Raw genomic sequence first — 21757 nt, 5'->3', positions numbered from 1 at the left:
AACTTTGTCTAAATATTGTTCTGGTGATCGGTTACTGAAGTTCAGACATTGTGTTGGTCTTTACAATAATCTCTTTAATGCAGCCTGGCACTGCAGAGGATCTGAGTTTAGCCTTGGAGAAGCTCTCATGTGTCCCTGGGATTCTGTTGCAGAAGCCTTGCAAGTCTTTCCTGTGACAAAGGAGCACAATTGGGCCTAACAGCTGCTAATCTAAGAACTTGTGAAAATGATGATACCTCACGATAGCAGAAACATGCACTGGGGTCTGGGGTTTTATGAAATCCCACACTTAATTAAATTTGCTCGGTAGCGAGAATGGACAACAGAAAGCAGAACAATGTTCATATTTATAGCACTTTAATTTCCTCTGTCCCAGAAATGCTGAATGTATCTGGTAAACACATGTCGAACAAATGTTGCTTTGAAGTTTGATCAATACAAATGCCAATCACGGAATACGTCATGCGCTGTAATCAGAATTTACCTTCAAAACAAACCTCTGCGAGCAGTTTCATGCCTTGAAAAGTTCACTAATACTCTCTGCATGATAATGCTGCTGGCCAGAGTATCTCATTATCCCATTATAACAAGCCAAGGGTGAATATCTTGGTGAAGGAACTCAGTTAATGTGATGAAATTACACTTTAACGCCCCACATATAGTGTTCATAAGCGGTATTTAATATTGAACAAATGGGTTATGACAGATACTGTGTACTTAGACACATATATATGATTTTAATTAACTATATATACATTTATCAAGAAATTCAGCTACTGTTTCATGCTTGTGGACGGATAATAAATGAGAAAAGAACATTTAGATATGCTGACAAATAAAAAGGTAATTATATCTGCTCACAACTTTATTATTGTGTGCTATGAAAGCTTTATCACATGTTTCATGTTTTTCATTATATTCTCTTATTTTGAAGAGCGGAGGACAACTTCATTCATTCGGGAAAAGATTATAATTTTACTTTATCAACTATTGATCGTTTCAATGAAGACAAAGACATGACGGCTGTATTTTTAGACTAATGAGATTAATGAGACGAATGGCACATGATCCCAAAGAATTTCAGCAATGTCTTTGGACTGAAATTTTAGGCGCTCCAGATTTGCTGGGTTGGCAATACTGCAGCAAGGCACAGGTCATAGGTGATTGGGGGGTGTGTCCTACTATTTCTGTACAAATAGCTCACTTCACTTTTATTTATTCTCCCTTCTTTCTATTTCTATGGCTTTTTTTTTACATTTCTATGAGTGTTTTTTTGTGTGAGTGTATGAAACTGTTCTTTGGAAATAAATGTGATGTCAAACCACTAAAATGACAGCAGCCCGTGTCCTTTGTTGTAGGTAGTAAGTGAGTAAAGTTTGATTTTCTAACACTTTTCTAGACTTAGAACAGCCACAAAGTGCTTTAAAAAACATCACATGTTAAAGACATGGTGGTCACACATGAATCGAGTAAAATAACACAAGAACACAAACACTGCGCCTCTCTGAAAGGTTTCAAGCCACATTTACAAGGATACCACAGAGTGACGGGTATGAAGAGAGATCGCTAAGCTGTTCTATAATTGTACAGCTAAGGTTTGAAAGTGCAATCACCCGTAGCTTTCAGCATACTGAAATCACAAGAGGGCCTGGAGAATAGGGGCGGAGCGGTTCAATAATGTAGCTGCGGGGCCTTAGCCTGTAAGGCCATAAAAGGAACCAGGGAAGCCAAGGAGAAGCTTTAAAAACGGGGAGATATGTGAAGACTTCGGTATAAGCGTGAGTTAGAAGCCTTAACAGCAGCTTTTTGGTTTGGAGTCAGTTAATAAATGCTTTAGTTGGACAAGAAAACAGAGCTTTACAATAATCTAAGCAGGAGGAAATGAAAGCATAGACAGGTATCACATAGTGATGGATTAATGTCATCTTTGGGTCGAATTTAAAAATCTCAACACATTCACTTTATTTTCCGTTCCACATAAAAAACAACAATAACAGTACAATTCAAAATTAACGCTACTTTCAGCTGCTCCCTTGTCACCACAGCAGGTAACGTGTTTGATTGTTACACCAAATGTCCTTTTTAGACTCAATCCCAAAGGACATGCATGCCACCAGCTGGAACTAAACCAGTAACCTTTCGCTTGCTAAGCAATGGGTAAATGTGTGGCACCACACTAGTAAGAGTGAAATTCAGTCATTAATAATTAAAACAGCAAGCATTAATTAAAGGTCAAAAACAGTTGCTGTGACATTTATACTCTCTGGACATCAGACCAGAAAGCTGTGTGTTACCTGATGAGACTTTTAACCCTCTCAGGCTCAAATTGAACTTTTTGTTGCTAATGCACAACCAAGTCCTGCAGTGGTACTTCTGAGTAAAAAAACCTCATAAAATATGTATGTGGGGTAATCAGGTTGTTAGTTTTTAACTGTTGCAAATCGGCAACGCCTGCCTCGAGAGGGTTAAGGAGGGGAAACAGTGTCAGGTTTCTACTAATTCCCTACTGACAGACCGTTAACACACTCTGAGGCGTAACTTCAACATTTCTAACCAATACGTAAGGGTCACAGCACACTCATGAAGCTACCCAGTGCCCGATATTTTGTTTTGCAGAGGCTCAGATGTAATATTTTGTGTAGCTATGATTACTCTAGGTATGATAATCTGATGAGAGATGTGTCAGTGGGCTTGAGCTTTCTAGAGACTGACATGAAATCTCATGTTATGAGTGGAGCAACATCAAAAAGATAGAAAATATGTCTGCTGCCTGCTTTTGTTGGGGTGCTTGTTAACTCACGGGCCACAAGGCTAATGCAGCGGCCTGGTACTGAATCTACGCTGAGGTCTTCCTCATCAATAAAGGCTAAGAAGCCCCACACTCTGCCCTGACTGCTTCTTTTGTATGCTTTAATTTTAAAAACAGGGAAAACACAGTAGAACCAGACATGAATGCAATATACCAAGGGGACCAACTGGTATATATGTACAGGTTTACACGGGATCGTTTGCGGTGTGTTTGAGGACACACACACACACACACACACACACACACACACACACACACACACACACACACACCTGGCCCATCATTTGTATTTTACACTCTCATTTTAGCGCCCCATTTCGTGTAGCATCTTCACTTTCACTGACAGTTTTTCTCAATATCAGGTTGCATTGCTGGATTTTTGACACTGTACTGAGTCAACGGGGGTTCGGATGCAACCCTCTCATCTCGCTTTATCCTGCAGCTGAAAGTCAACCATTCAAAGGCATACAGCTTTGTCTTAAGGCTGAGCCACTGCTGTTGACAAGTTAACTGTCTGTGTCTGAGCGAAGGAACGTCTTTGACAGCAGTACATCACCGTTTCTAGTTCCTCTCGTGCCATCGCTACGCGCCTTTGAAGACCTTGACATTGTACTTCCTAACGTGTCACGGTGCATTTGTCTTCAGGACAATAAACTTTCCATCGTCTGATCCACGGGTAACAGGTGATTAGATTTGTGTCTCTAGGTTTCTCAGGGCAAGCACTTGTGTTGTCTCGAGGGCAAGGATTTATTTTTAAACCCTTTCTTAAAATGGTCTTGTTGTGCTGCGTGCCCTGACAGATGAACTAAAGACAAGGAGCGGCTTGTAGCTTGACCTTCTCTTAAGTCCAGTATTTGTTCCCCATATGCGACAAGGAGAGGATCGTGTTATACGACGTGTAGTAGTTTGCATTCTTTCCTTGTTGAAAGATGACACTGAAGAAGCAAAGAAGGGAAGAGGGCATTAGGAGCCAAATATTGAGGACTTGACACTCGACAAAATAGGCCTAAATATTCAAAAGAAATGTGATACTCGACCTCTTGTGCTCCTGGGAGTGCTTATTTGGAATAAACACAAATATAGCTGTCTCCTCAGCAATGCTCTCAGAGCTCAGCCATTTGTTACAGCTTCAAGTCTTATTGTGGAACGACCTTTGATATGAAACAACTGCCTCCTTGGTGGCCTGAGCCTCCCGAAGGATGCAAGAGCGCTTACTGAAATGGTATTAAAATGTGAGTCCAGATTTAAATAGAAAATGCAAAGAAAAGTATTTTTTTCTATAGTTGCTTTTAAAGGTTTTCAGCATCTATGGGTCCATGTTGTGTTTATATGAAATGAAAATGTATTAGCTTCTAGCAGAAGAAGCTAAGAGATATGAGGTGGCATCAGATAAATAAACACATTTAAAGGAAGACTAATTGGACTATTAATTAAAAAAAGACAATATAATCAATTAGTTTTGCTCAGCTTATCATTTCTAGTTTCTCAACTAGTTTTAGTCTGATTATCTTATTTTATTCAGCTTTATGACTCCAGGCTGATTTCAGTTCAATCTAAGCCTATCTAATATTAATCTCAGGTCGTTTCCCATTACCAGTGGAGTCACTATTCAATGTTCATAAAACCACTTCCCAGAGGAGGATGTCTGAGATTCACGTCAAAACAAAGATATTTAAAATCAGACACCTGCAGTAACATCCACATTAAATATGTTATTGATCTTGTTTTTCCTCACTCTGCTTTAATAAAATATTACAATATTACTTTAGCTTTTCTGTACTTTGCTAGCTTTCCAGAATACTTCAGGTTTCTATTGGGTTTTCCATGATTTTCTTTTTATTAAAATAAAAAGCAATAATTTGAGATGTAGTGACGGTGAATGCCAAGACACTGCTCGGGTTTAAGCATGAGGAGGAGTGTTGCTGCAGGTTGTGGGTCACTGATGGGTCTATTTTCATCACACGACGTCGTGACATGGTGCAACATATGTGCTGGAGCACATAGAAAAACTGTAAGGTCACTACTCTGTCAGTAACATTATCACCAAAGGGAACAGATTTACAGTTATCATAGCCTAAAGAACTTCTATGTGATAACAGGTGACAGTTGACAACCAGGTTATTGCGAGTGATGAAGCTGTGCAGCCCACATTTAGACCACCACACACATAAAAGAGCATTTCAGTTCACTGTTATTAGGTTCTATATGTATTGTTTAACTTGTGCAGAGGTGCACCAAGTGTAAGTACACCTTTAAATCCTGACACATTTTGAGAAATGCGTCCGGAGCTCTCGAGCACTCCTACAAATATTTAAAAAAATATCTGTTTAACTTTGATGACCGTAATGTCTCTGAATAACTAGCTTCATGTCTACTTCTTTTGAGTTACGCATTATTTAAAGCACACGACATAAAAGATATTCAACTGCTTGTGTGTTTATTTCTTGTCACGTAGTTGGTACATCAGACAAAAAAGCTCATATTGTGTGATTTCATCCAGACTGCGGTTCATTCATGTCTCCTTGACCTTCAACACAAAAGAGAGAGCAACAAATTAATGTTAAATGGTTCTGTTAAGAGATGCACCACCTTTGCAGAGTACCTTCATCATGACGATAAAACAGAATTAACAAAATTATTTTACCCTGACAATTTCACGGCTCTTTGCTTTCAGCTTGTTGACCTGCAACTCTGTGATGTCAGCGCGCTCCTGAGCTTCCTCAAGCTCATGCTGAACCTTCCTGTTCCTGGCCAGGTCAGTGTTGGCTTGCTCCTCCTTAAAAGTAGAAGTTAAGGCAATGATGCCACTCATCAGTAAAAAAATAACTTTCATTAAATCTCTTGATGCACGCTCAGTAATCCAGGTAAGGAAATTAAATCTGTTTATCTGGACGCTTCTGGAGTTTTTAGTGGGAGAAACGTTCCAGATGAACAACTTTCAGTCAACTTTCTGTGAACCATCGTAAAATAATTCTGCTTCCTGCTTTAAGTACACTGCTGTCAACAGGGTCAGAAGTAAAGGTGTTACTTTGTCATGACTATCTGCTTTGCATGTGTTGAATATTTCACACTCACAGCTTTCTCAGACAGACAGCTGCAGCTTGTCCACAAGATCTTGAAGTCAGGTCTTCTTGTCCTACTCAGCCTAGAGACAGCAGAGTCTGTCTGAAACTACCACTACAGAGACCTACTTCTTCTCTATCTGATTCATGAACGTCTTCAAAACAACTTCAGAGCACACAACATGCTCATCTTCCACAGTGAATCCACTTCAGACGCACACGAGGGACAACAACAAACAAATATGCACCAAACACTCACTTACAACATACTGCAGACTATGTGAAGGGGATGTTTCAGCGCAGCGCAAACACCGACATCTCTATCAACCCATCTGCACATGCAACTGCATATGCAGGAGTTCCTGATCTCCTCAGTTTTTCAAAGTGAAAATCTGTTGAACAGCTCTAGCAATTTCACACAATTAGCATAGATATAAACACATAACTGTGTGTATTTATAGTTGCAACCAGAGAGTTTAGTTTCAAGGGTGGTGTACTCTTTATCACATCAGTTCGTCAACTACTGTTGGAGCCACAGACTCTTCATATTATGGAGATTATTGCCCTCTAGGGGTGTAATGCATATTATACACCCAGTTTTTTCTTGGCAGCACAAATTATAAAACTATACGTGATGATCACTCATCACTTCCTTATTTAATTAAAATTTTGGGATTTTAGGGACAGAAAAAGCATTTCTGTTTTGTTGCATCCTACCTGATAAGTCAGCTCCTTCACTTTAGGTTCATACTTGACACCCTTCACAGCCACAGATCCATGTTTCTGCTCCACCTAAACCTCCGCCTCCAGCCCCCGAACCTTTCCAGCCACAAGCCCAGATGTTTTTTATGGTAAAAAAAGTGATATAACATTTTATGAACTTTTTTCCTACACAAAACAGTTCAGTGAAATAAACAGAGCCCACCTTTAGTTTTAAGTTTGTTTGGGGTACCACTTCTACAACTTTTATCAAAGTAGTTCCTTAAATGATCTCACTTTACTGAAACCAACAACAAAACACTTTTTTTCTGCAGCAAACAAACCCTCACCTCTAGTCTCTGGAGATGCTTCTTGCCACCTTTCATGGAAGATCCATGATGGTTTCGTGGGCCAGTTTCAGATCTCCCTCGAGGTTTCTTTTAGCTCGCTCAAGATCCATACGGAGCTTCCTTTCTTGCTCCAGTGTACCTTCAATCTTGTGCATTCACGCACACAGTAATTAGTGCCAGCTTCAATATATAAAAACTTAGTGCTGCACTTGTGATAATTCAAACAAATATAGAAACTCACATCGTCCACTTGCTGCTCCAGCTTGGTCTTGACCTTCGTCAGGCTGTTAACTTTGTCTTCCTCTGCCTGCAGGTCATCAAGGGTCTGCTTTTGGGCCTTTTGGAGGGCTTCCTTTTTTTTGCTCAGCTTGGCAATGGACACATCTTGAGCAGCCAGTTCCTCTGTGAGACTTTTAACCTAAAATGTTTGGTGAATAAAATCATTATAGCATGCAGTTCCCACTAAACAACTGAAACGAGGCACAAACCTTGTTCTCAGTGGCATGTTTCTCCTTTTCCACTTTGGCCAGGGTCAGCTCCAAGTCATCAATATCCTTCTTCAGCACAGAGCACTCGTCCTCCAACTTCCTCTTCTTGTCAGTCAGCTCAGCGTTCATTTCCTCCTCATCCTCCAGTCTCTCGGCTGTCTCTTTAAGTTGGACCCTGAGTTGGATCTTTCCTTTAATGAGCCCCTCACACCTTTCCTCTGCATCAGCGAGGGTTTCACCCTTCTGTAAATGCAAAAAGGAAATGATACAGTCAGCTGTAAATAATCAAGTTACAGAAAAATGGAGGTTCCAGTTCTCTTTAACATACACTCTGAATTTGGATCTGCAAGTCATTCTTCTCCTGTACGAGAGTAACCATCTTTTCCTCCAGTTTTTTCCTCTTAGCCAGAGCCTTTGCTGGGTCCTCCTTGGTCTTTTCAAAGTCCACTTTCATTTGTGCCATCTCTGCCTCTGCACTCCCGAGAAGTGGCCTTATTCTAAAGTATAGCTTCATCCAAGGCCAGGTTTTGACATTCATGAATGCACGGATGTTGTACTGAATGGTGTAAATGGATTCTCTGTGGAGACAGAGTACAGGACATTTTTCTTTCATTGCTCAAACTGAATAGAAAAAGGTTACTGCTGTCTCCCAGATTCTAAAAAAAGAAAACTGCACTGCAACCGTTTCTTAACTCAAAAATTACATTTTGCGAGAACATTAAGTTCAGCATCTTCCTGTTCAATAACATGTCCCTAGAGGCCTCCGGCACTCTGACACACAGCTTTGTTGTCTATTAAAGACCTTAAACTACATGACTAAGAATAAGTCTGAATAATGCAGAAGCTCTGACAAATCCTGCATTTACCATGTGGTAGCCTAACAAGATGCTTTTATCTACCATAAAACTGAAGGAGTTACAGTCAACTGTTGTACATTACCCATGACATTGTCAACATTTTTCATTACATTTTTGGGTTCAGTCAATGTAAAGTCAAACTGAGTTTAGGAGGTGGAGAGCCCTGAGACAAAAAAGTAAAAGTGACAGGCTGGAACTAATGTTTATGAGCGACACCATTGTTTGTTGTTGGTCTGCATATGGTACACTGTTAATGCTTGCATATGGTTAAATGCAAGAAAAACTGGTCATAAATGCTATTGTTTACTGTTTAAGTTCTAATGCAGATTAGCCATTTGATTTATCACTTTTAAAAAAGCAATATCTTTTAATCTTGTGTTCAATCGTTAGATTGAATTACATAATTTGAGCATTTAAAAATACTCAAGTAAATATTGTGCTACAAAGCTTATGCACTGCTACTGTTAAAAAAGGTTTGGATTGGTTAATGTTCGCAGATGTGTGATAACAAACGTAATTTGTATTTTGGTTTTTTGGTTTGTATTTAAAGGTTTTTCACCTGTGGCTGACTATGGCCGAAAAGAAGAAAAAAGGGAAACAAAAGATCTGCCTGGTCATTGAGTGAAATCCAGTTAAACAACTGTGGTAGATGCATCAATCCCTTTCAAGCGGGGAAGCTGCACAAACATAAAGAGCTTGACAATCAAGGTTAAGCAAAAACTTATTTAAAATGTTTCCATTATTATATCAAATATGATCTATTTTGATACTTTGAAAAGAAAAAAAGTTGGATTTTGTGATTGTTCCAGCATTAAGAGCCTGCTGGACTGAACTATGTAACTAGGAAATAGCGACTTTTTATGGCAATCACACCAAAATACTTAGCTTTCACAGACTAATGAAAAATTAAATTTTCCCTGAATTATTCAGAGCAGAAGTACTTTCTGTACATTAATCAAAGTCTCCACCTGCAGTGATATTAAACCAGGTACCTACCTGGTGTTTTAGTTTCATTGGGAATCAAGCAGCACACAAAATGTGGGTGCATGCTCATTAAAGTTCATCATTTAAGTATTTAAGAAAATGAATATTACCCTGAAAAGAGCCGACACTGTCTGGAAGGAACTGCCCTTCTTCTTGCCACCACCCACATAGCAAAATTGGTGTGGCCCAGATCTGGCCCACACAACGTGCTTACACATGGCCCACATACCGCAAAGAATGACGGCCCTTTGGTGGCCCAGATCTGGTTTGCCAGAGGTGGCCCACACATGGGCCACCACAAGGCCAGTTGCAGACACACTGGTGGTCCTGTGCTGGCCCAGAACAGTTTCAGCTCTGGCCCCAGATGTCAGCCTAATGTGTACCTTAATCAAGCCATGTAATAACAACATGTGCCGGAACATAATAGTGCAAAAGTAACATGACGAAACTCTGTTCAGACAGTGATTCTTAAATAGCACTTTTCTACTCTCCCGGATTACCTAAAGTGTTCTATACGACATGCCACATTCACACATCTTCTCTGAACTGAGTGCTTCCTAACTACATTCATACACATTCACACTCTTGACATGCTGACTGGAGGAATCAAACCACTACCATGGCAGTATAGTATTGCAACATGGCAGTTGGGTCTTCTACCTAAAATAGGAAAATAGGAACATAAATAGTGTCATCATTGCCAGACCTGGCCCACATCTGGTTGACATACACCCTGCCAACACACCAGTCAGTCAGAAGTGCCAGCTTGATGCCGGACCCAGGCCAGACCTGTTGTCTGTGAGCCTGGGCCACATAAACCAAACCACAATCGGGCCAGATGTGGCATGCCATCACATAAACAGTGTCATCTATGCCAGGCCTGGCCCATATCTGGATGACATACCACGTACCATGCCAGAAGTCAGCCAGCAGTGCCGGCTTGACACCAGATCCAGGCCAGACCTGTCTGCTATGTGGGCAGCCTTTTTTCCACCTTTTGGACCTGTAAAGCGCATTTTGCAAACTGATATGTAAATAATGCGAAGCAATAAATGCAATAATCTTTCCGCATAGCTTAAATTTTGTAGATACATGAGTTTATATAAAAAAATACTACCTTCTGCCTACACGTGAGGTGCAAACAGCAAGGCCAGCAGCTTTGTGAAAGACGTCTGCTGTACCACAGAGTCGTTCAGAGGGTCTTTGTTCTTCTCCAGCTAGCCAATGGCATTGTATTCAACATTACCAGCATAGTGCACCAGGGAGAAGTGGGCCTCAGCTTTGCCTTTGGCAGGCTTTGGTTTCTGGAAGGGGGAACTTTTGCCAGCATGCTGGTCATAGAGTTTGCTCTTGAGGGTCATGTCTGTTGCCTTGGAGAACATGCACTCCCCTCTTCAAGGATGGAGAAGATGCCCATTGGCTGCCGTGATGAAAGAAGCAGTAAAAAAACAAAACAACTTAAATTTGTTTTCTACTGTTTTCTATGCAAATGGACAGCACACGGCTCACCTTCTCAATAAGCTCAATGCAGGCAGCCAAGTCCATACCAAAGTCAGTGAACTCCCATCCAATGCCCTCTTTCTTGTACTCTTCTTGCTCCAGGACAAACATGTGATGGTTGAAAAACTGTTGCAGTTTTTCATTAGTGAATTTGATGCACAGCTGTTCCAGGTTGTTGAACTGAAAAGGGGAAAAAGTGTCAAAGATTGTGTGTTGCTGTTGTGTAAAGTATGAAGAAATGACGTTTGTACTTTACTTACTTTACATGAACATGAACGTAAGACTATGCAGTGTTAGTTCTGCATACTTACATCAAAGATTTCAAGCCCAGTGTGTCATGGTACGTTGTGTGGCAGGCAGGAGAAGGACCCAAGATGCAGACTCACAGACACGGGGATAACTCAAAAACACAGCTTTAATGCTGGCAAAAGGTGGAACACGAAAACAGTACTAAACTAAACTGGGAAAGCTAAACATAAAGTAAACCAGGAACCACGGGGAGAATAACACACAACATGAGGGAGAACGCGACGCCGAACAGAGGGAGACACAGACAGAAATACACCGAGGGTTAACGAGGACAGTGGGAACACACGGGGAACACAGGTGACACTGATAATCATAACGAGGCAGGGCGGGGTGAACTGAACATGACATGTACAGGCGTGAGAGTCACAAAGTAAACAGGAAGTGCACAGAGGTTCAGACAGGAGGAGAGAGAGCACGGGGAAAACAGACATAACGGGCTGGGGAAACATGGAATAAAACATAAGGAGAGGCGAGGGCTCACAGATACACAGAGGGGCACACGGGGGTGAGAGTCACAAAAGGAAAGCACACAGGGAACAACATAACAGGGCAACCCAGGAAACAGAACCTAAACAGGGGATTGAATACAAAAATACAAAAGAACTAAGAACACTGGGCCAACACGGCCCAGGACCATGACACAGTGATGTCCAGGACAGATATGAAAAAAATCTTGGCTGCTTTGTATCCAGGATGTCATTGAGTCTCACAACCATCCACAAGAACATTTTCTCATAGACAGCCTTGGACAGAGCCATCACTCTATTATTAACCTAAGAAATAAGAGTTTGGGTTCTGATTATACCACAGAAGAGGATTTTTTTTTAAAATATATAAATTACTGTTTGCTCATAGACTACTTTTTAATTACTTGTGGCACAGTTTGACCTTTGACCACCATTTCATTGCCAATCTGTACTCTTGGTTAACAGAAAGCCTTCAGCATATTGGCAGAGTTCAGGCCCGTGAGGTAGGTATGTATCAGCCTCTGATGAAAACAAAAAACCAAAACAAAAAAAGAGAAGAGGGAAGATGTTTTAGAAATGACTAAGTTTGAAATGAATGAAATAAAATGACAACAAAGGATCGTGCATGTTCTGGGTCTGCCTCTGGTTGTCTTGTATTTGTGTATTCCCAAAATACAGGACAGTTCACAGTAAGTTTTCTTTCTCCAGAGGAGTTGCAAATGGCCCTTTATAAAGTCAAGGACCAGCAGCTCTACTCTGAGCTCCTTATAGTTTCCTAAAACCTTTAACTATTGTTACATGTCGGCCAAGACACCTGAAAACAATCAGGACACCCCAAACATTACAATGCAATAATTCTCCACCATGGAAACAGGATCAAATGTGTACACAATACAAGATATATAAGTAGATTCATATTGGGAAGTATAAAACTGGATAATAACTAATTTTTACAATTTTTTTAATTTACAGTGGCCCTGAGACATCAAAACACAATTTTACCCTCAGCGCACTCGCTCAGCCTGCTATTCTCACTCCTTCTGCTTGAACTTCATGTTTCTGCGATGCATCACAGACCCAGTCAGCTTGTAAATGCTTATCTTTTTCTCTGCATTGAAACCCAAGATGTCAATGGTGGTCTAAGGAAAGAATCGACAAAAACACAGATTTTACAGGTGTTACTTACATTATCTACGATACCTGATTCTTCATCAAACAAATTTGTTCTCAAATTCAGCAGTAAGAAATGAGAAGCTTACATTTTTCAATTCCTGATTTTACAGCCAGAACCACACAAAGACAACAGGGTTTCCTTCTCAGTTTAGCTATTAACCTTAATATTTTACAGAAACGAAGTGGAAAGAAAGACTATCAGCCCACAGTGAATACAGAGATGAGTTATCATTCCTAACTGTTTTAGTATTACCATAAGCCTCCAGAAGTGGGTTGGCTGCAATGATTTGATCCTCCAGCAACCCCCTAAAATGATGATATCCAACACGTTTGTGTTTTTCATTTTAAATTGGCAAGTGTATCACACAGTTCTACATCATATCACATCACTTAACTTGCATTTTACATTTCGAGTTTCTATTTACATTTCGTTTACATTTTGTTCCAGACACTGCGACTGTTGCAAAGTGTTGGATGACACGCTTAGTGTTGACAGTCTTTTCTGCACCAGATTCTCCACTGGAAAATGAAACACACATGCAATGGTGTAAATCTGACATAATACAGTGCAGAAATTACTAGTTAGATCACTTAGAGTTGTTTCAGTCCAAAACAGATGTCTTTCATTAAAACTTAAGTAATCATGATTGACTGATTCTCACAATCTGTGAAAAAAATGTAATTTAATACAAATTGTGTTATTGAATTCATTTATTATAAGCTGCCACATTAAATCATTATAAATTCATATGTATTTATAGGCACCATCACCATAAAGGGGAAGTACACAAGACATTATGTAGAATATAAAATGTAGACTTTTTATGGGTCATTACTTTAATGGAGTTGCTGATCAAAGGGTTTATCACCTTGGAGCATGAACTGATTATCTCATTATCAGAGATGGAGAAGGTGTGGGGTGGAGCCTCAATCCTCTTCTTGCCCCTGTATCTTGCAACAACCATTGCATCATACACCAGGAGCCACTGGCAGGGGTTCAGTGTGGAACAGGCCAGAGTAGGTCTGTTTGAGAAGCACAAGATCATATAAATGACAAGAAATAAAAGAAGCCCAAACATTATGAAGACCTACACGTCAAACACATAAAACAGATCTCATAACAATGGTACACATCAAAGTGGAATATAGTGGATGGTTCTCACTGTCACTTGTAGGTGGTGGGAGAAATGAGCAGGTATAAAGACTTTGAAGGGACAAATGGGTCTGGCCATAACAATTTGCATTTCTGGCATCTCTGAAGCAACCACCATGTTAGCAGGTGTGAGTGAGGGGTTATATGTGCCAGAAGTCTGATTTGTGGTGTATCCACATCCAGACATTTAAATCCAGGTGGCTGCTGATATATCACTGACAAAAACCTCTAGGCACCTTCAGAAATCTTGTCAGCATGTAAGGCAGGGGTGGTCATAATTATTCAGCCTTCAGCAAACATACATGTCTCTCCACAAACTAAAGTTTTGTGTTTCATTTTTGTGTCTTACGTAGATCATACATGCTCCATAGCGCTCTTTGAGGTTATACAGCACAGCAGGTTCACTGAGGTGGGTCACAATGGCTGTGTCCTAAAACTTATTGAACTTTGGAGGGTTCATTGGGAAGACTTCATCTTCCTTCACGGTGAGAGTCTGCACACAACAAAACAATGAAGAATTTGAGCAAAACGTATTCAGATGTTTCACATGTCTAAATTACTGCATGCTAAAAGTGTACAGTACAAACAATTCCCACGGAGTTTAGGATTAGCTTTCTGGGATTTCCATACCCAGATTATTGAATATGCATCAAAACATGTACATACCTTCCCACCCTGAATTTCATCTGTGACTTTGCTACCCTCCTTCTTCACAATTCTCCCCTTTAAATACATGTCAGTGGGCTCCGACACAAAATAAGCCGTTTTGGCATCAAAGGGAGTGTTTTGAGCCTCTATTCTCTCCTTTTCAGGTTTCTGAAGGTACATGGCTGCTGGGCCAGAACGCTCCATGTGTGGGTCGACTTGTTGAATGCTCACTGTCAAGATAAAAAAGTAAAATTCAATTAATATTTAAGGGCGCTTAACTGACTCAATAATGAAAAAAAAAGTATGTGTATTTAAAAGATTCCTAATTTGTTGGTAGCTGCATGGATACCCTTTACCTTTGCTGTACGGTGCAGTTGCTATGTGGGTACCTCAAAGGGCAAATCTAAATTAAAAATAGAACAATATCAAAAACTGCTATTTTTTTCATCTGAGAAAAGCCAGCAGAAGAACTAAAAGCTCATTAACTGGAACCACAGTTCACTCCACTGTGTGAGCGAGGACTCACCTCTGTTGGCAGCCTATCATTAGAGAGCTTTCATGGAGGTTGGGGGTGCTTCTTTTATACTGAAATCTCTGGCCACCATTTATCACCTCATTCTTAGGTCACTGTGCTTCTGAATAATAGCAGATTGCTTCCTAAGCTCATCATGTCAGTCTATCCTCCAAAACAGAAAAACAAACAACTCAACAATTCCTCACAAAAAAGCGACCTGTAAATAACTGACGGGGTTGTTTATGCATTATCATACCTAAACCTGAAAGGAAGAATGAATTCATGTATGCTGCATTTCTACGGGCTTTTATGAATTCATAAAAAATGTAGAAATATAATTAATGACAGTCTTTGTATACATATGACAGATTACATTATCAGCACAGGGAACAGCCACACCATTAAAACACATTTTTGGCAGAGAAATTGTTTCAAACATCTCTTAAGCAAAGGCCCAAGTATTAACCAGAAGCTAATTTGAGATCTCTTTATGGTCCATTATCATGATGTGCTTCCTCTATAAAGAAAGAGGACACCTAAGCTCTGTATTTCTGACTGTTAGTACAGTAACTAGGTCACAAACACATCACGTTCAATTGTGTTAAGTTCTTTCATGGTAAGTAGAGATCTTTGCAAGTCTGTTATCGTTTCTGTTCTGCGCAGCGAGTTTGCTAAGTGCATGCTTAGCACTGATTGTAGTTTGTGTTTGAGGCTCAGATGCTACAAAAACTGATGGTACTCTGAGAAAAATGGCAACTGTTGAACTCCTGTGTGGTTACATGTGGTTAATTTATTCAAAGAAGAAAATCAAATTCATTGTGAAACACAATGACAATGATGGTCTTATAAGCTGGATTAGCTTTGAGAATTTCAGTCAGAAAAATCTTTAAAAGCATAAAAATTGCTGAAATTATAAATTCAAATGTTGATGATTATTATGCACTTAAAGAAAACTGTGCACCTGATACTTTAACATTATGGTATTGTAGGATGGTCTGTATCGCACTGGACCAGCCTGTGCTGTGAACAGGGTGAAACATGGTATTAACAAACAAGAGGAGGGCAGGAGGTCGGGAAATCCCAATTTTTTTGTTGTTTTGTTTTTAAGCGTTCAACTGCATCCGCTCCATTCCTTTATAGATAGAAAAAGCACCAAGTAATCAACAGTGAATATTTGTCTTAATGAAAACAAGTGAACAACTTGTTCACATGGCAGAGCACCTGTTCGCCTTTGGTAAACAATCTATCTTGGCTTCAAGAAGGCCGAGTTATTTTTGAACTGCTAATGAGGAAAATATTCCCCTGTGTGTGATAAATGAGACATCTCTGCAGGTTTTTGGCAGCAGACTGACAATTTTGCTTCTGTGTGTTCATTTATTCTTAAGTGACAAAAAGGTCAAATCAGTAGAGCAGACAGAGAGTGGGGAAAGGAGAGATTAAGGCTGATTTATAGCTTACTTGGACTGATGCTGAACCTTTCTTGGTTGCCTTTTGGAAAGTTCCGGTAAGTTAAATACCAAAAACCAAAATGGAGCGTCACATGTTTTGTTAATTGCACTACCAGTGTCTGCATTTCCTTGTGTACCGCATGCCTTTTGGTACTGATATTGCAGACAGATGGATGATGCAAAGATGTTTTGGTGCTGACTGCAGTGTGTATGATTTCCTTTTTAGAATCATGAAATATATACCACCCTCCTATAAATAACAGATGGGACACACCTTTTCTGCTCTTGCATCACTGTAGGGTCCACTCTTCAGAACATTGCTTCTAGACTTTGACTGGACCATTACAACTTCTTTTTCAGTAATTCTGTCATAGGTTTACTTGTGTGCTTGGGATTATTGCCCTGTTGTAGAACCACACAATGTTTTTGAAGGATGCTCTTCAGTATCATTTTGCTTATCATGTCAGAGCTGTGCTGAATGTATCTACTTCTGCCTTTAGCTGTCTGTCCAAAAGCCAGAGCTATTTTGACCAAGCTTTAGCTGTGAAACTGATGACTGAATATTTAGACGTTTTTCCTAAAGTGTTCTGCTTTGTTCATATTCAGCATTGCAAACTCTTTTTTTACAGAGGTGAGGCTTTCTTTTGGTAACCCTTCCAAAAAAGCCAAGCTTGTTCATGTTTGCAGATGACACTGTGATGTGAATTGAGCAGCTCAAAGAGAGAGAGTGAGGTGGAGGTAGGAGGTAGCAGTGAGTCCAGTCTGCTTAATATATATATATCAATTTTTAGCTAGGATTAATTTGCACATTTGTTTTTGATGGGCAAAATTATTTTGTAGGTGGCAGATATGTCACAGTGTGAACTCTCATCAAGCTCTAAGGCCAACAGATCCGCCTGTTCTCTCTCATTCTGTAATGGATAAATGCAGCTGCTCCCACATCCTCATTCATTACAAAGTGCATAACATTTTTTCCTGATTAATTACATTTTATTTAAAAGGACTTTTATAGGACTATTACACTCACTTTAGCCCGATAAGCTTTGGATGGTTAAGAGTTTGAAATCATTCTTATTTAGGTAATATTTAGCTCCCTAGTTCTCCTTAGTTCTTCTGAAACAAACATTTTATCTCCTCTCCCTTAAAGGCTGCCATCCTACTTTAAACCAACTTTCTGCTGATTTTAACAACGAAAAAGTCCAGGTGAAAAAGTCATCCTCATACGACAAGCTTCCATTCCCTTCACATACATACAGATCCAAGAGTAAAAAAAACCTACAAGAAACAGAACGTTTCAAGCTCTTTGACGCTTGAGATTTTGGCTAACGGGAATTGATCAGATTTCATCATTTGAAAGTTTGGCCAAGTTTAATTCGATGTTCCACCATTGTTTATTTGACAAAAAATAACAAAAAACATAACTGCTCTGACTTTGCCTTAACGCACACAACTATAAAACAGAGAGCAATGATAGTAATCGTGGAGGAAATGTAATCATGTGGCTGTTGATTATGATTTGTTACTTTGTAAATGAACTCCTTTAGTACAGTTGCAAAAGAGATGAGCATCAGATTCAAGTGCTTGAAATGCAGGGCTTAACCCACAATCTGGAAAGCTGTATAAACTGGAAGATAGCTTAGATAAAATTCTGTCTATGTGCAACCAACTAGAAATGTTTAGTGCTGACAGTAACTTAGGAACCAGTAATACGCCAGTGTAGATAAATCTTGTATATGTATTCAGGTGTATAAATGTTGTATAAAACTTAATAATTAAACGTCTTTTCATGTTGATGTATTTTTAACACTAATCAATTCTATTTTCTACAGGTAGATGGGTCTCTGCACACACATCATTTTTCAGTTTTTTGCTACAATTTCATGTTTACATCATTCCTGTAAATCTATTCCACTGTGCCAAGGTTTTTTCTAATATGGGAAAATCTGCAAATAACATTCATGTGGATTGTTTCCTTTTTTGTGTGTATTGTTTTTTTTTTTTACTATATCCTTTTTAAAACATGTGAAAAAAGTAGTTTTGCACCTGCAGTCTCTCTTACTCTTCCAGCTTTGTCAGTTAGCACTTCATGAGTCGTTGTTCCATCTCTCCATGTCTTCCTTTTTTTCTCTTCTCCTTCTGCCCCGTTCCTGTGTAGATAATTAAAAAACAGCATTAGTTCGTTGCTTTTATTAATTACCTTTAAACCTTTAGGGGGAAAACTCACATGGCAAAAGGATTTTGTGATAAGTAGTTATTAAATATGTCTTACTCAATCAAGTTTACATATATCATTTGATTTGTGATGATCACATTACTGCCTGTGGAAAACAACCTTGGCTGTGGTCAGAAAAAAGACAGGAAAGGTTTCATTAAAGGTTCTGCTGAAAACTATGGAAAACAGCAATGGTGTTTTTAAGCTTGACAGGAGAGGCAGCTGGTGCTTTTGGGATACATAATAGAGTTTATACTGGGTGCACTACATCAGTGAACTCTTAAATTATACTTGTCTGATGGGCATACAGGTTTCATTTCAATCCAGATGTTCCCCAGTATTCATTTAAATATGCTTAAAGTTCAGTTCAAGGTGATCTAGAGCAATTCCCTACATTCAAAAATCACAGTAAACCAGTGAAATATCTTTACAATCTATTACAATTAGAGTTCACATAAAAAAGCAAGGCTGGAAATTCTACTGAATTTCTCAGAACAATGCATGCAATAAATAATCAGTATGAAAGCTGAATAGCATATAGAAAAATCTGAAAACATGTCATACCATATTTTAAGATAGTTCCAAGGGACTGTCCCCGGTTTTCCCATCTTCTGTCCAATGCAAGCTGGTACAGATTCAAGCATCACCTTGTGACCTGAATAAAACATTTTGTATAATAATAATAATAATAATAATAATAAAGAGACTAAAATAAAAGAATAAAAGAATAAATTATTTTTAGGTAAATGCAGGCTCTCAGTGAAAGCTGGTGAAGCAGTGTAATGTTAAGAGACAAGAAGATGATCATGATGGTGATGATGACAGAGAAGCCGGTAACATGATCAACATGTTTGCACATTTGCAACTCGAGGCATATAAGATGCCAGTGACTACCACTCATGTGGCAGTCATTAACACTGCCAGGAAATGAGTGCATCCCAAACTACTACTGCTTTAATAACCAGACCTTGCTCTTTAAAAAAAACAAAAGAAAAAAAATTTGTAATTCAGTTTCTTTTATCAAAAAATCAGGAATAGTCGATTCATTTGCATAACGATGATGGACAATTTCATCTGCATGAAGCCATTAGCCTCCAAAATATCAAGTGTGAGTAATAAGTGTAACTGTTGGAGACAGCTTAACAGTCACACCCAGGCACTCTCACACTTATCACCTTCTCATGCCCTAATACCAGAGCCCTACTGCAAGATGGGTACTGCCAAGCCAAAATCTTAGACCTAATTTTAACAAAGAAAAACCACGCCAACAACAAAACTCTTTGTCATCAAAAAAGGTCACAGTCAGTGCTCCTTGCAGCTATATTTGAGCACCACTTATTATCAGCATGCACTGAAAGATTAAAAGACAATATTAAAAATGTAAAAGCTGCATAACAACACAGCATTATTAAGAGAGTTTAATAAACAAATACTCCTCTTAATGAAATAATAACACATTCTTTAGTAATTGAGTTCCAGGCTTTGCAGTTAATGGCATCAATATGCCACACAACAATCTGAATGGCTGCCATAACGCAACATACAAAATATAACTCTACCACATGGTTAAAAAAAAATCACTCTACTGACCTTAGGTTTTCACATGTAACTAAAAATGACAAAACACAGGTAAAACACTGTTCTACACATCAGATTAAACTGTACAATACTTACAGTGTTGCACATTTGAACACAAGCACAAGGATGCTTCTTTGTGTTCAGCCAACAGACTGGAATGTTACCCAGCACTCACCTTGGTTTGTTATCCACAGCCCAGCTGATACTCTTTGACAAATGAAGAAGGTGTCAGGCGTAGATCAAAGTCCATTAAAATACAATAAGCCTGCTAGGTATGTAGCATTTGACTTTAGTATCAACATAAGCCTGATGCTATATTTGAGTTTTGCCCTAATAAGACAGAAGATTTCGGAGCAGGTATCGTGTAACACATGTTTATTGAAGACAGAGGCTCATTATATCTTGTGGGTAAGTGCTTTAGAATGTCTTCTTCTTATTCACTGCTGTAAGTTGATCTTCTTTCCAGGGAAACAGTGCCCAATGGCTTTCTACCCACGCTTAATTGTGCCGGCTATGTTCCATAGTCTTGGCAAAAATGTCTGCACGCTTGCCATCCTTGACAAAAGCCTCAACAAGCATCTAACAAACACAAACAATATGGAATTGAATGCCCTAAACAGTGTTAACTCGCTCCGCTTAGATTCACAGGAAAAATCCAGGATGAGGTCATTTTTCAAACATAAAGGAAGAAGAACTGGTACTCTGCTGCTCTACTTTTAGGGATTGTCTCAGTCTCCCTTGTGTGTCCCTTATGAACAAGACTAAGAACAGCTGTTGGCACTGTTGTAAAATGCAATGCCTTGGCAATCCTTCCTTTTCTTTAAAGCTTTTTGGCACTCATTTTATTTTATAATAATTTCTGACTTGTAAGGCCTCTGAAACAGTACCTCAGTGACTTTTTAAAGCTTCCCCAAAGCACTTCGAGGGACTACTGTTGTGCCAGAGACCAATAAAAAGATCCATTAGTCACACCTTTGGACTGTCTGTAACTGCTGACTTGACTTTAGCCAAAAATGAGCCAATTTCCTATCTGTGCTACACATAAACAACCAAAAGCCAACTGCACATCTGTATGTTTCATAAAATTTAAAACAAGACAGGAGTATGGAGTTTGAAATGCTGCTTCATCTCCGTATTTTTGCTGAAGGCAACACAACCTGACTGTATTGGTAATTACAGGTACAGGAATGCTGGCATGTAAGACGTCCAGAAGACATAAACTGTGCGATGACAGAGGCGGAGGAAAGAACTGGTGCACAAGGATAACACCACACAGCATGACCAAATAGAGAAACCCACTTGTGATAGGCTCCCATCATTTGATATAAAAGGAAGAGCAAGCCACCACCAAGCACAGGCACCCAGCAAAGGTAAGTATCTTGGGGAGGTCATTTATTCCAGTACTTTGCCATATCATAGGAATCAGGCTGGTTATTCACATTTTTATGTTTCCAAACAGATTTTTCTTTAGAAAAAATAGAAAATTAATTTCTATTTAATACTATT

The 21757-nt window shown here is 39.3% G+C and overlaps 1 long non-coding RNA gene and 1 pseudogene across 1 annotated transcript; both read right to left on the bottom strand.

The window, feature by feature from the left end:
- Positions 1-1937: 1937 nt before the first annotated feature.
- On the bottom strand, positions 1938-8939 carry LOC106633405. The gene is made up of 6 exons (XR_006054887.1): positions 7737-8939; positions 7409-7651; positions 7162-7338; positions 6921-7066; positions 5454-6690; positions 1938-5336 (listed from the first exon to the last, which is right to left on the bottom strand). It is a non-coding gene; the product is annotated as a myosin-6 (long non-coding RNA).
- Positions 7876-21656, bottom strand: LOC102296206 (annotated as a pseudogene).
- Positions 21657-21757: the final 101 nt, after the last annotated feature.

This window comes from Haplochromis burtoni, unplaced genomic scaffold (genome assembly GCF_018398535.1).
Source record: "Haplochromis burtoni strain Fernald_Lab_line unplaced genomic scaffold, NCSU_Asbu1 Contig_156, whole genome shotgun sequence".
In the NCBI taxonomy this organism is placed as follows: Eukaryota; Metazoa; Chordata; class Actinopteri; order Cichliformes; family Cichlidae; genus Haplochromis; species Haplochromis burtoni.
Note: the sequence above shows the minus strand (reverse complement) of the source record. Positions and strands in the feature narration are given on the sequence as shown.